Below are 15354 nucleotides of genomic sequence, written 5' to 3'. Positions count from 1 at the left end.
ACTCTGATTGGGCCAGCAGATAATAACCTCCCTCTGAACCAATCAGTGAGGCCAGTGAGGCCACCTTAAGCTGATAGCGGATTAGCTTAGGTGAACCAGCACCACTTAACTGGAGTTAAGTCAATGTAATTAAAATAAATGGCTGTTACTCAAAGGTAAAAGTAAAATGGACAATTCTAGGGAGATATTCACTGTCTTAAATATGTGTTTGTGTGTGTGTGTGTCCACCAAGACTGTCATTTAATTTTTCACTAATCAGCTGAGTCTGGTTTATTTGTAGAATATCATTTCAACTCTCCCTCTCAAATCTTATAAAAATTTTCTTTTACGTAATATGGATGCAAAAACTAGTTCTCAGAACATTTTTCACTGTAAAATTCTATCTTTAAAATTCACTATTCTAGTTTTTTACACATTGATGTTTTTATTCTTTTATTTATTTAAATTTCCTTGATAAAGAACCTGAAGTGTTTATGTGCTTTTTAATTGGTAGCTATTATGGACTTTACAAATAATATTTCATTGGAGAAACAAGTAACTAGCTACCAGTTATAAAACAAGAAGGTACAGAAAATTTTCCTTTTCTTGACTTTTATATCCAAAGAAAACAGATGTAAAAAAAAAAATGATACCTTTTCATCATGAGAATATATTCAGACAGTGAAAAATCTAAGACTCAGAGGCTTAACGACTTAATAAACCAGAATCTTTGGAACCTGAAGAGTATCATCTTGCTCATTTAGAAAAGATGTACTCTCTAAGTGAATAATGGTTGATTTCAAGGTCGTTTTTTTGATTATGCATGTTTTGACCTTTTTTGACAGAACATAATAGATCAATGTTGGTTTTAAAATTAACATTATGGACTTTAACACTGAACTTGTTTCTACATCTACCTTATAATGATAGATAAATGAGGGGTAAGCAACATGATATTGTTGCTTGCCTACAATATTCGACCATGACCTGAGTCCCAATCTGAGTATTTTAACACATTGGTATAAGTGTTTTCAATTATTGTCATTTATGGAGGGTATACTGCTTCTGTTCATTTATTTTCCAGGAATTAGAAAGACTCCTTGACCTTGCCTATATGGATTTCAGAAGTGAATCTCTACTAGCATCTTTCCCAAAAAAAGATTAACACAGTTAATTCCAAAGTAATATATACTTGTGTAAAGAAGATGGCCTCAATTGCAAGGAAGAGTGCCAAAATCTGGAGTATGGAGAAGGGTGGCACCCTGGTTAGACCATGAAAGATTGCCTACAGTCCCACCATAGGCCATGGTGTTCTTGAAAGGTAAGTAAAATGCCATTTGAATCTGTTTTCCTGCTCAAATAACAACTCATGTTTTTAGTGCCAAACTGCCTGAAGAGCTATGTTGTTTCCATATTTTCCAAAATTTGTGAGTGTTAATTAAACCAACACACTAAGGCCATTGTAAATCAAGCCTCTGCTGGGATAAGATTAAATTCTTAAATATTTCAGTAGTTACATAAAATACATTTAATTTTAAAATTTATTTAAAATATTTAAAGGTTAAATATTTAAATTTGTATTTAAATGTGTATTTAAAACTTTATGTGATGATCTGGAAATTTGAAGAAAATAAATAAGCAAGTAAATAAATCAAGTTAGGGTATATTTAAGATTTTATGTGATCATCTGAAATTTGAGATAGTGAATCAATGGGGAAAAATCTAAGTTGTCAAGTCAACTATAAAAGATCCTCAGAGTCTCTAAGATACAGAAAGGATTCCCAAAAGCCTGATTATTGACATTGTATCAGTTCATTCAGGTGGTAATATTAGCAGTTCTTCTTTAGAGAAAAGGAGTTAGGATTGACTAAATACACTGAAATTGAAGAGAGAGATTTTAAATTTACTGCACTTCAGGTGCACATCATTTATTCATTTTTGGCAGAAATTTGGGAAGATGAGTGTGCGCAGGTGTGTGTGTATCTGTAAGTACATACACACAAATACCAAAAGATTATTCTGGGAATCTTTTGTCTAAGATGGGACAATTAAATAATAATCTAGTATACCACTTTGAACAATTTACATGCCATTTTTTTTTTTAGTAAAGTAAAATAAAACAGTAATATGACACTCCGTGGGAGGCAAAGTAAGTCATTAACTGTTACTCCAGCAATTTCTATTTAACAAGCTTCATTAATATATTATGTTTCTGATTTCTCTCAGATGAGCAGAGCAAACCACAGCATTTCTTTGTACTTGTGTTCATTTCAACAGCGTGTACAAAGTATGACTGCAGTTCTGTTAATCAGTGAACACAGCAAAATTTGGGGCTGTTTTGTATTACCCAGAGAGGGGAATATTTTTTTTTTATTAATTGTCAGTCACTCATTCGATGCAAAATGGCCTAGACATGAAGGTAGTAAACTGGCTTACTTGGCTGCTAGGTGGTGATAAAGAGAATATGCTTAAAAATGTTGCAGAGGTGGTGTCAGAAGTTCAGATATTTATGCCCAGTGGAAAAAAAAGGAAAAAAAAAAACAGTTTTCCAAGTAGTGTTCAAACTGGACAAGCTCTCTTTCAGAAAGCCAGACTTACATAGAGAAAAAAAAAATCTGGTATTCAATGTATAAACTGGAAAGAGTTTTGCTATCACAAGCTACAGATTGGTACAAGTTCACTTTATATCACTACCTTCACTTGGACCACAACAGCCTCTCTCTCCCTTCTGTGCCATCACCACCACGGCAGGAGCATAGCTAGTGAGGTATAGATGGGAGAGAATCAGAGCCAAAGAGAACCGCCAAAGCTGAACACAGAACAAACACAGAGAGAAGGAATTTCTCAGGTCTCAGGAAGCAGACGTTTTTTGTAACAAGTATCACAGGAAAGTGAAGCTTCTTAAAACCGAGCATCTTGTGAATTGAAGTCATTCGGGATGAGAAAAGCCAGAGACAAGAATAATGCTGAAGAATCTCCACTTAACTAAATTCAGATGTTTGAATAATTGGATGTTAAAGGAACAGTTGTTGCAATTTCTGGAAAAACAATACATAGGAGAAAACTGCCATTTGACATGAATGCACATGGGAGACAGAAGATTTAAGGCCCCTTCAAGCAATGTTATTAACTGACACCATCAGAAAAGAAACCTTAATGAAGGTAGAGAGATGTTACAGAACCGTGAGGATGTTCCCATTTCTTGGATGCTTCCGTTTCTTGGAGAAAGAGGGAGAAAAATTGGTGAAGAGAGAGCAAAGCAATCAATAAAGGAAGAAACGAACCAGGATGGTGTGTCTCTGATGCCGAGAGGTCAGGCTCAAAGGATCATGCACTTTTTAGGACGGCAGGGGTCACCATTGGTCACTCGGCCCTGACAAGTAGACCCTGTTACTACAACGCAGAGCCTTTGAGAGGCTGTGAGGACTTGAAATTTCTATCAGTAACTTGAGTAATGAAACATCATATTTGTTTTCACAAGATGAATGATGTAGTCGCTTTAGTGTCTCCTAAATACATTTCTGAGAATCCGCAATAAATCAGTCATCAAAAACAGCATATGCCCTTCTGAAGAACTTCTGAGTGCTGCTAACTGGGGACGGCGTTACAAAGCCATGGGATTATGAATTGTGCTGCATTATATGTTCCAGAACCATCTTTTAGCATTCCATAGCTCTCTAAATATAATATATCGCACCAGTGGGCAAACAATGATGTGAACCAAGATCAAATATGTAATGTGCTCCCTTCATTGTCTTGAACTACTTTTTAGATGTGCTGTAGTAACAAGCTGAGTCTAGGCATCTGGTAGACAGGACAGCTGAGCAGGCTAGTCAGCAATTCTGGCACTATCGTATTGCAGGTGCAGGAATGAAACTCAAATACTTGAGAACAGTTGCCTTTGGGCCAGCCATGAACTTGACCTCATTTCAGATAGCAGCTTTTCCTTCTCACCCACAGCACAGCTGAAGTTTAGAATAGAATTCATTTAGCTCAGCTTTCAAAACCAAATTGATTCAAAGCCTACTTTCCTAAGTTTCTTTTGAAGACAGAATGCCATGAGTTTTTTTTTTTTCTTCGTTGTTGAAAAAGTTCATGAAGAATTAATTACCTGGATTTTTCTTTAACAAGTGAAAATAAACTAAGTGTAACCATATTTCCAGGTACAGTAAGTGCTTTGTGAAATTTTAGGAGTGTTTGCTTGGGTATCATTTTTTATTCTGGTAAGATGTAGTCCTTGAATTGTTCAATCCCAAAATGTGTCCCCAGCAATTGCAAATCTTGTATTGAGATGTATCTGGACACCTCCTCAAAATGAGAAATAACATGCATAAACATTAGCTATGTATTTAAGAGATCTGAAAAAAATGGGAAGTTACTTCACTCTAAAGAATAACAACTTGCTGAAAATACATCTTACTCCATAATAGGGAGAAGAAGTACTCAATGAAGTCCTTTATTAAACCAAAGATTTTACATCATTTACAGGTGAAAATCACACCAGGTTAAGATACCCAGTTCAGATCCTGAAGGGATTAAACAGAAATGGAAATGGGAAAACTCTGATAAAACGCCACTTTAAGGGATGATGAATGGGCTTGGATAAGACAGGACATGGTCCCCATGATTCTGTGGAGTGAAGAAGTAACTTTCCATTCAAAAGCATTTGGCCTACCCTCCATCTTATCCCTCTTAACCCTCAGCATACAGAGAACACTGGATGTGCCCGGGAAGAGAGACACCAGCATCTTAAGTTTTATTTTTAATTGATGTAGCATTGCTTCTTTATATGATCGCTACCATCTCTCCATATATACCTACAGTGACTCCCTCTTACCTAGCAACCTCCACCCCCTGACTCATACCTATGACCACCAAACCTGACTATCTTACACGGGGCCTGATCATGTTCTAAGTCTAGGTCATTAAATTAGGAAAAATTAACTCAGGAAGTAGTTTTTTAGTCCCTAATTTGTGCAAAAAACCCAGCAAGTATTTGTCTGTGATATGAAGATAACTAAGCATGATCTCTGCTTCCAAAACAATGGTCAACCAAAGAGAAGATAACATATACACAGATATTATATCAAAGAAAAAGCATTTAAAGGGACCATGAGACAGGGTAATGGAGAATCATGATTCTATGATGTCATTATGAAGAGCTCCTATGTGAATGGGTGCTGAGGGACTATATGGGACTGCCAAGCAGGGGTTGAAGGGACAGTGAGAGGAAGACCTTTCGAAATAGAGAAGAAAGAAGGATCAAACGCTCAAAAACAGAAAAAAGAGCAAGAAAATCTGACACTGCCTAAAAAGGAGAGGAACTTCTGTGCTTGCTAATCTCTGCTTATGATATCTTTTTCCTCACCATACTCATTTTTTAAGACTTAACTCGTAAATCACCTCCTCAAAGAAGTCTCAGAAAATAGACACCACCTGTCCAACCACACATTTCTGTAATAATATATTTCTGTCATACACTGTGTTGTATTATAATCTCAGTACATAATTGATTTAGTAATTATGTTGTAAATCCTGAAAGGACAGAATTTGTGGCTTAATTATCTCGGTTTCTTGAACTTATACTCCAGTGCCTGGTACTTTGTAAATATCTGTTGAACTAATGAATGACTGGAATGTTCAAGTACTTTATATTAAGATCCATATTCATAGCCATAATCTCATTTAATTCCTATAGCATTTTTAAGAGATATTTTATGTCATATTCAGAAATACTTTTGTTCAAAACAAGTTTCTACTCTCAGAGATAAAGAATTCATTCTACATCTACATCAATTGCTTGTATAAGCATGGTTCTAGACTAAGTACAATAGCATATCAATGTTAAAACACTTAACTTTATGTTGAAAATTGTATTTCTAAGACATAATGATCCATATTTAGGCTACATTCAAATTTTCTTATGCATCTATTCCCCTTTTGGGATTCTGAATGTTGCAACCCCTCTTTTATCCAGTACCACTTATAAGACTATGGTAACAATAACTGACATCAGGAAAAATTCAACAAAACTGAAGGCGCAATGTCTTCAGAATAACAATATTTGGAACTATAGGTGAATGTGTTGATAGCTGATTTCTTCTTTGAATAGATTGTACAGACCCTTCTGTTTCAAGAAAAAAGAATGTTAAATTTTTTATAACATCAATGCCTTATATTGTTAGGGCCTTTTTTTTCTCTCCAGAGTTAAAGCAACCTGAACTGTGCTGATGACTCATCCCCTAAATTTAACTTTTAGTTTTTGGCTTTTTATTTTTAATCCAACTCATATTGCTTTAATCTTTAATTACACAATATTAATATTTATTAACATACTCTAATATTAAAGTATTTAAACAACACAGACACTATGAATATCCCCTTTGATTACTACTTCTTTCCAATTCAGTCCTTTCCCCAGATATAACTATTAACATCATTTTGCTGTATATCTTCCCAGAATTTATGTCAAATGCCTTCATAGGGGGTGCCTGGGTGGCTCAGTCAGTTAAGGATCTGCCTTCAGCTCAGGTTGTGATCCCACCATCCAGCTCCCTGCTCAGCGAGGAGCCTGCCTCTCCCTCTTCCTCTGCCTGCTGAAACCCCTGCTTATGCTCTCTCTCTCTCTTGCTATCTCCCTCTCTGTCAAATAAATAAAATCTTGAAAAAAAAATAAAAATTAAAAAAATAAAAGCCTCCATAGTACCCACAGAAAATAGAGCTCGCATGTGTTAGTATATTTTACATTAATGGTGTCATAATGTAGATATTATTCTGTCCTTGGTTGTTTTTTATTTAATGACTTAGAGCTCTTCTCATCAATACATATAGATCTATCTTGTGTTTTTTACTCCTGTTTAGTATTCCAAAGTGTGGCTCTACTATACTTCACATAGCCATTTTCCTGTGATGGATACTCCCATCATTTTGATGAATGGTGGATTAAACGAAATCTTTATTTATGCCAAATTACCCTCCAAAATCTTTATCAATTTTTAATCCCCTTGACAGTTTAAGAAAGTATTACATTAAAATATCAGTCAATTTTCTGTTATAAGTATTACGACCATTTTCCTCACATACTTTTATTTGTCCTTTAATTATATTTATGGAGTGTTTCCTTCTACCAATTTTTAAAAATTTATGTAATTAAATGAGTACTTTTTTCCCCATTTGTTCTGATGTTTTGTAGTTTAAGAAGGCCTTACCTGCTCCCAGATTCTACAGTCTTAATGATTCCTTTTAACACTTTTTATGATTTATTCCATTTTAAATTTATTTTTTAAAAGTTTAGGTTAGGGGCACCTGGGTGGCTCAGTCAGTTAGGAGTCCTACTCTTGATTTCAGTTCAGGTCATGATCTCAGGGTTGTGAGATTGAGCCCTGCGTTGGGCTCATGCGCTAGGTGTACAGTCTGCTTAAAATATTCTCTCTCCCTCTCTAAAATAATTAATTAATTAATTGCATACATACATATATGCATACATACATAATTCTTCCCTTCCATTCCTTGATTATTTTAAGGCATTCTTTTTGATGAATACTGGTCATCCAAATTATTCTGTGTCTCTTAAATTCCCTTTCATGTTTCTCATCTGAGCTAACTATTTCAGTATACTGATTTATTCTTAACTCTTTTTCTCATCATTCTAGGCTGTACAATGTCCTGTTGCTCCTAGTGTTCACCTCATTCTAGCAAGTTGGTATATTTCCGGGATCAGCCTCTTCAAGTGTGTCACAGTCTGCTGTCAATAACTGAATCATTCCTCACAACACTGAATCCTGCTGGAATTGCTGTGATTTCCATTGCCCTGCTTTCCTGTGAGAACAGAATGTATAGGCAGAGTAAAAAAGGAAAGTGAGATAATCATGCTCCCATTACATAAGTCATATCTTTTATTCTAATTTTAATCCTATTCAGCTCAACAATGACCCTTTGATAAGTCTAGATGGTTGTGAATTTTGCAGAAATGTGCAGAAAGCAAGTGTGTGAAAGGAAAGTGTCATGCAATTCCAAGTGCAGGTGACAGCAAGTGACAGAAATTGGAAAGAATATTTGATTGTACTTGAGCTAATGGTGATATTGATTTCATGCTCCAATAGACCCTAAAGGACAAGGCGGCGTAATGGTATTTCATTTCCATTTAACATTACGGGTGTAATACAAGTCAAGGTACTTTTGCTTTTAAATGCCTTTTTTTAAAGTAAGGTGAACTGAAGATATAGAAAAGGATCATATATAAATCACATTTATTTGAGGTGCATGAGTGCTTCTTCACAGAAGTGCCATATAAATTGGCTGTCATTCTTATTAAAAATACTTCACAAAATGACTTCTCAAACAACTCGATGCAAATTAAGAAAGTTGATGTGGACAAAAATAAATGCATGCACAGGTATAAAATAACAATATTATAATAAGCGTAGACATTGTGGAGCTCTTTACCTTTAATGACAATATGATTAAATATTTGTTTAGACTATTATGCTCTGGGTAATGCAGAATGAGTGAGAACAAAAATCATTCTTCTCAAGTAGCTTAAGGTCTACAGGTACAGACAGACATTATTTAAATAATCACACACACACACAAAGGGCATAATTACAAACTGAGACTGAGGAGAGTGTTAAGAGGGAAAGGAGCATTGCGTATGATAGTTTTTAACCAACGAACCAGAACGGGCAAGGATATCAGAGCAAGCTTCCCTGCAGAAAAGTTACTTGAGCCAGTCTCAGAAGGATGAGTAAGATATAAACAGAAGAGGGGAGGTTGGTGAGAATTCTCAAGGCTAGGTAGGGTGGGTATAAAGGCTCTGTGACAGGAGACAGTAAGAGGAAACCTTTAACACCGGAGAGGAATGAGACAGCAAGAGAAAATGACACAAAAGGAGACTGGCAGCAAGGCAAGAGTTCTGCAACGCTAAGCACTTTAGCCTTTTTCCTAGAACATTGAGGAAGAAGTAAAGTGATTTCAATCAATTCGGTGGGGGATATGACAGTATCATATTTGTGGCCAGAGAACAGAACAATAAGAACACATGAGAGAGGGGTCAGCGTAGATACCAGGAGACCTGACCAGGGGATATTGCAATGATCTGGATGAATGAAAATAGCAGCTTGAATTTGGAGGGTGGGGTGGGGACAGAGTAGTAGATAAATAGGAAATGTATTGAAGATGTAAAATTGTCAAAACTTGATAATGGAATAACTTTGAGGAGAGAGAAGCCAGTATTGGTAATTCCCAGGCTTTGGACTTGTGCACTTAGAATGCAGGTGATGAAACTCATCACCACGATGGGAAATGGTAGATTAGAAACAAGGAATAATGCTTGATCATTGCCTTGTTATTTATTTTGGGAGAGAATATTTATAAGATCAGGAATTTAGTCTTGGGACATGTTGACTTTGAAATAAGACTGAAACATCCCAGAGGAGTGGAAATTTTGAAGGTGGTTTGATATATAGGTCTGGTGCTCAGAGCAGAGATTTTTTTCTAGTTATATACAATGATGAGTCATATATATCATTATTATGATAAATAATAATAAGGAAAAGGATGAAATTCCCTTAGAGAGACAGCCAAGTGAGAAGAGAGCCCCTGAAACCTCTGTATTCTCTGGGTCACTTATATTGACTCTTTTGAGGATGAGATGGGGTGACTTACAAAGTAGAGGAAAGACAGGAAAAGTGTGGTGTCATGCATGCTTATTGGAAGAAAGTGCTTTGGGAATGAATGATCACTTCAATCAAATGTTGATGAGAGGTCAAATCTTAGAAGACTGAAAAGCATACTTCAGACATAGAGACATGGAGATTATTAGTGTTCCTGGCATGAGACATTTTGGTGGAATAATAATGAATATTTATATAAAAAATAAATAGTATCTCAATGAATATTCAAGGCAAACTTACACTAAATATTATTTCCTTCCGTTTAATTACTGTAGAACAAATACTCAAACAGTTACATCTTGCTCAGGTGTCCATAGCTCAACATACTCCATATACAAACCTTCTGCACAAGTAATAGAGGTAGATTTTTTAAATTAAGGAGAAAACAGACAAAATGAGGGAAATTATCCATATTCTTATGTTAACTACAGATCATTCAGAGAACAAAACCCATCCATTAATATTTCGCTTGCCCGCTTCCCCATGTGTGTCTTACATACCATTTCTCCATCTGATTAGTTCCAGGTGAGTTCTACCATTCCTCTACTGGTCAGCAGACCAAGGGAAATAAACTCTTCCAACCTGAAACCAAGTGAAATTTGAAGAGAACACCTGAGATACTTGCTTAGCAGAAGAATTAGTGGTAACAACAAGATGGAAACGAGATACTAATCCTTTACGAAAAGAAAATAATCATCTGGGGGAAAAACAACAACAACAACTTAAAGGGAATCTAACCCCCAATTAGCGGGTCTCAGTTTACTCATTTTTCCACATTTTGTAGTTGTCCAAATTCCAACCAGTTTCCTTGCTGTAAACAGCATTTGTGCAAACCTCACTGACATCATTTATATTCTTAGCAACACGATTCATAGAGACAATCCAAAATAGATGGAAATATCTAAGAATTACTTATATCTTTTTGCAACTCCAGAACAAGTATGTCTTATGGAAACTACTGTTTGCTGAATGAGTAAACTTTCAATGTATATTCTAATACTATTATTGAAAAAAATCTGTACGCTACACTTCAATAATAATATCTAAGGGTGGAATAGTGCTTCAATTTGACAAAGTACTTTCATATACACTTTAGTTATGAGTAACATCTGTCCAGCAATTTGCAATGAACTTTCACATGGTCTAATTTAAGCCTCACAGCAAGTATGTGAAGTGGCTATTAGTATCTCTGTTTTGCTGATAAAGAAATTGTGACTTGGAGATGTTAAATGACTTGCTGCTTTAACTCAGCTAGCGAGTATAAAATCAGGGATGTAATTTGTAACTCTTGACTACAAGTTTAGTGCAGTTTCCATATGCAATAACTGCCTCAGAGAATTCTTGTTTATATTAATTATTTCAGCATAAATGGCTTTATTTTTTCCAGTATTTTTCAGGATTTAGTAAAATGAGAGTAGATGCCTCATGTTTCTTATGTAGCTCTCCAAACACAGGCAATTCACATATTTATTATTATATGCTACTACATTCACTTTATGCAGCAGATGTTGCTAATTTTACAAACACCATACACTTAGCACATCTCTTCCAGATCTGCTCAGCATCCAGGTTGGAAATATATTCACAGGTATATTCTACATATATATTGATAGAAAATAAACATCCTAGAAAGCAGTTATAATTTTATTTTTAATTCCAAATATATAACATTCATTCTTGGTTATTACTAATATTTACAGTTAACAGATAACCCCTGCTCCTAAAATTCAAAGATTATACCAAACTTGTTACAAATGAATTCGGACAGAAATAATTTAATTGCAGTATAAAATGATTTTAAAATAATATACTTGAGGGCGCCTGGGTGGCTCAGCTGGTTAAGCGACTGCCTTCGGCTCAGGTCATGATCCTGGAGTCCCGGGATCGAGTCCCACATCAGGCTCCCTGCTCAGCAGGGAGTCTGCTTCTCCCTCTGACCCTCCTCCCTCTCATGCTCTCTGTCTCTCATTCTCTCTCTCGCAAATAAATAAAATCTTAAAATTTTTTTTAAATAATGTCCTTGATAACATTAAAAGACCAGAAAGATAAGAAAAAATTGTACACCACTAAGTTTTTAGTCTAAAAGGTTAATGCGAATTTGCAATGCAGAGAAACAGCTTTTAAGAGCAGATTTAATCAGAACCTGGTTTTCATAAAATTTCTGAGGTTCATTTTTAGCAGTTGGGATAAGACCATACGAAGTGTCATTGAAAATGTAACCATTCAAATGTCTTTAATAAACATGCTGAAAATGTTCTTAGAAGAATTTTGACAGTATAACATCACCTAATATACAAATTGCAATCTTCATCATTCCCAGATTTATGGGTTTTTCTTTAAAATTTAATTTCAAACATTCTCCCCACAAAGGACATCTTCTCATAATTTCTATCCATAAGCAAGCTTTACTATAATAAGAGTTAATTAGACTGAGATTCTCTCAAAGAAATTTTAAGTTCATTTTTGGGACAAAAGTTTTCATTTTATAAAATTAAAAGCATTTGTATCCAGAGATATTTTATTGAATTTCAGTAATGGACTGGGAATAGTTAAAAACGGAATTAGTATTTATTGAGGGTCTACTCTGAGCCAATAAATGTACCAAGCACTTAAAATAAAATATCTAATAGGCAGACACTATTTCTGGTCTTTTATCAGCTTTAGGGGTGTGTGGTAATAAACTTCTATATTACAAAAAATGAACTTGCTAGATATTTTACTATGGCTAACTTTAGAGGAATACTCAGATAATTTTCCATTTGCCATCCCTATCTGTCCAAAATAAACACACACATACACAAACACACACTATCAGTTTTCTATTTTAGCTTTACAATGATATATATACATCACTTATGGAACTGGTTTGGCACTTTATTAACACTATCTCATTGACTACTCAATGACACCCCTGAGAGGGATGAATTTTAGTCCCAATTTACAGATGGGGAAATCAAGGCTCAAATATAATAAATGATCCTGCCATGGTCATCCATCAAGTACATTTATGCTGAAAATGTGAACTCAGTATTACACATAATTTGCCTGGTAAACACTATAATGTATTGCCTCGTGCCAGATTTTAGCAGGTTCTAGCAGTAAACTCTGTGAACTAGTCAGCCCCTTCACCTGTAGCTTGGCTCCCTTCTCCTTAATACTGAGGAATGCAGTCCTAAGGTTGCTATATATTTAGCTCAGCTTTCCTTATCTCTCTCAAAGCTGCATTGCAAAGCTATTTCTATCCTGCTAATTTTTTATACATCCCAATTCTTTTTTTTAATTATCACCAATTTTCTAAATAAAGTAACAAAGTTTCATAAATTTAAAACATGCCAGGGAATATTCAGCAACTAGGATTCAAAATCTGGGAACCATGCTAGAAAATATATCTCTTCGTATATGTAATATTCCAGGCCCTGATTTAAATATTTAGTGTTTATCCAGGAACAAAAGTATACTCCTATTTGACTTTCATTATATTTATTTTAGATTTTATTTATTTATTTGAGAGAGAGAGAGCACACAGAAGTAGAACAAGAGTGAGCGGGAGAAGTAGACTCGTCACTGAGCAGAGAGCCCCATGCGGGGCTCAATCCCAGGACCCTGGGATCATGACCTGGGCCGAAGGCAGATGCTTAACTGACTGAGCCACCAAGGTACCCCTGACTTTCATTATTAACTTCAGTATAGGACTGTCATCTTGCATGCAAAATATTTGTCTTTGCCTATATTTTGGATTCAGTAGCATTGTTAATAATTCAGGAAAATGTGTATATGAATATTTTTTCATAGAGCACAGTATATACATTTACTATTTATCTCAAAATCAATACAATCAATTTAAGTGCAATTTTCTCTTTTTTTTTCTTGAGCTGATTCAATGGTAAATGACAGAGATAAATACTTAGATCAGAATTACTTAATATCTGTGGTGGTTTGGTTGAAGGAATTGGAAAGTATATTTTGTATCTGCAGATGGTTCCAGAGCCAGGTGAGGTTCTATGACTCCTTGGGAAATAATACAGCTCAAAGAAATTGTTGCAAAATAAGATTTTGTAAATGACCCAAGATCAGTAGGTATTAAAGCTAAGTGGAAACATATAATGGATAAGAGAAAAAAAATTTAAGTGTTTCAAGGAATTGTGGCATACAGACTCTGATATGACCCCCATTTATCCCTGCTTCCTAGTACCCACATCTTTGTGCAGTCCCTTCCTGTCTTGTGTGAGTAGGACCCGTGACTATCTTCTGATAGAATACAGCAAAAGTGATAGGATGTCACTTTAGTGATAATGGTACATAAGATTTCAACACCTGCATTTTTAGAGATGCTCTCTCTTGCTGGCTTTGATGAAGTAAGTGGCCTTGTTGGAGAAATCTATAAGACAAGGTAGTGAGGATTATCTCTGGCCAGCAACTGGCTAGAGAATGAGGGCAGCCTCTGGCTGATAGCCATCAAAGAGCTGGGGCCTCACTTCAAAAGTCCACAAGAAATGATCTTGAGGTCCTGGGATTGAGCCCTGCATTAAGCTCCCTGCTCAGCGGGGAGTCTGCTTCCCCCTCTCTCCCTCTCCTCCACCCCCCACTTGTGCTCTCTGCTCTCTCTCAAATAAACAAATAAAATCTTTTTAAAAAAAAAATAAACATGTTTTGTTTTAATCTACTCATTTGTGGAATTTGTTACAGAGTAATAGGTCATTAAATGAAGAGTGAATATTTAGTGGAAGAAAAACATTGACTTCCTTGGGATCTCCTATCAGACCTGCCATCCTAGGCAACAGGCCAATCTTATCTCCTGTACTTTAGCATTTACAGTTGAACTCACTAATACTCCTATAGCTAATGGACATTCAACCTGCCAATCTGGTTTCTGAGCATAATCTGGATATTTGAGATAAATATCAATGCTTTGTATTAGGATTAGGTTTGACTGTATATACCAAACATGCCAAATAACTTGGCTCAAAAACAAAGAGTTATACTTTCTTGCAAAAACAAATCTAGATACAGATAGTTAAGGCTGGTTTCTGGGCTCCATTGTCAGCTGGCTCATAACCACTTAAAATACCCCCTCATGGTCAAGGATGGCTGCTTAAGCTCAAGGTAGACAATGGTAGAAAAAAAGGGAGTGCAAGAATTATCAGGAGGGGCGCCTGGGTGGCTCAGTTGGTTAAGCGACTGCCTTCGGCTCAGGTCACGATCCTGGAGTCCCGGGATCGAGTCCCGCATCGGGCTCCCTGCTCAGCGGGGGATCTGCTTCTCCCTCTGACCCTCTTCCCTCTCGTGCTCTCTGTCTCTCATTCTCTCTCTCAAATAAATAAATAAAATCTTAAAAAAAAAAAAGAATTATCAGGAGCCATAGACAGTTTTCTTTACATTTAATATGGCAAAACTCAGTTATGTAGCTATACCTAGCTTCCAGGAGCTACAGTAATATAGACTCTTAACAAGGCTCATTGTCATCCCAAATAATATTACAGTTTTATTACCAAGGAGGAAAAGAAGCTTGAAATTCTAGGAGTCAATTAGCAGTCTCTACCGTATAATTAAATTTCTACAATTATTAAATCTCGAAGAATGCTTTAGCTATAAAATTAGGTGGCTTAGATAAAAGTGTTCCTGAATTATATCTGTAGTTATAGAACCATAGTGTGAGTTAATGATGAAGCAACATAAGTAGTAAATGACACCATTTAATTTATAA

This window comes from Mirounga leonina, unplaced genomic scaffold (assembly GCF_011800145.1).
Source record: "Mirounga leonina isolate KUSES-001 unplaced genomic scaffold, KU_Mleo_1.0 Mir_115, whole genome shotgun sequence".
Classification (NCBI taxonomy): Eukaryota; Metazoa; Chordata; class Mammalia; order Carnivora; family Phocidae; genus Mirounga; species Mirounga leonina.
Note: the sequence above shows the minus strand (reverse complement) of the source record.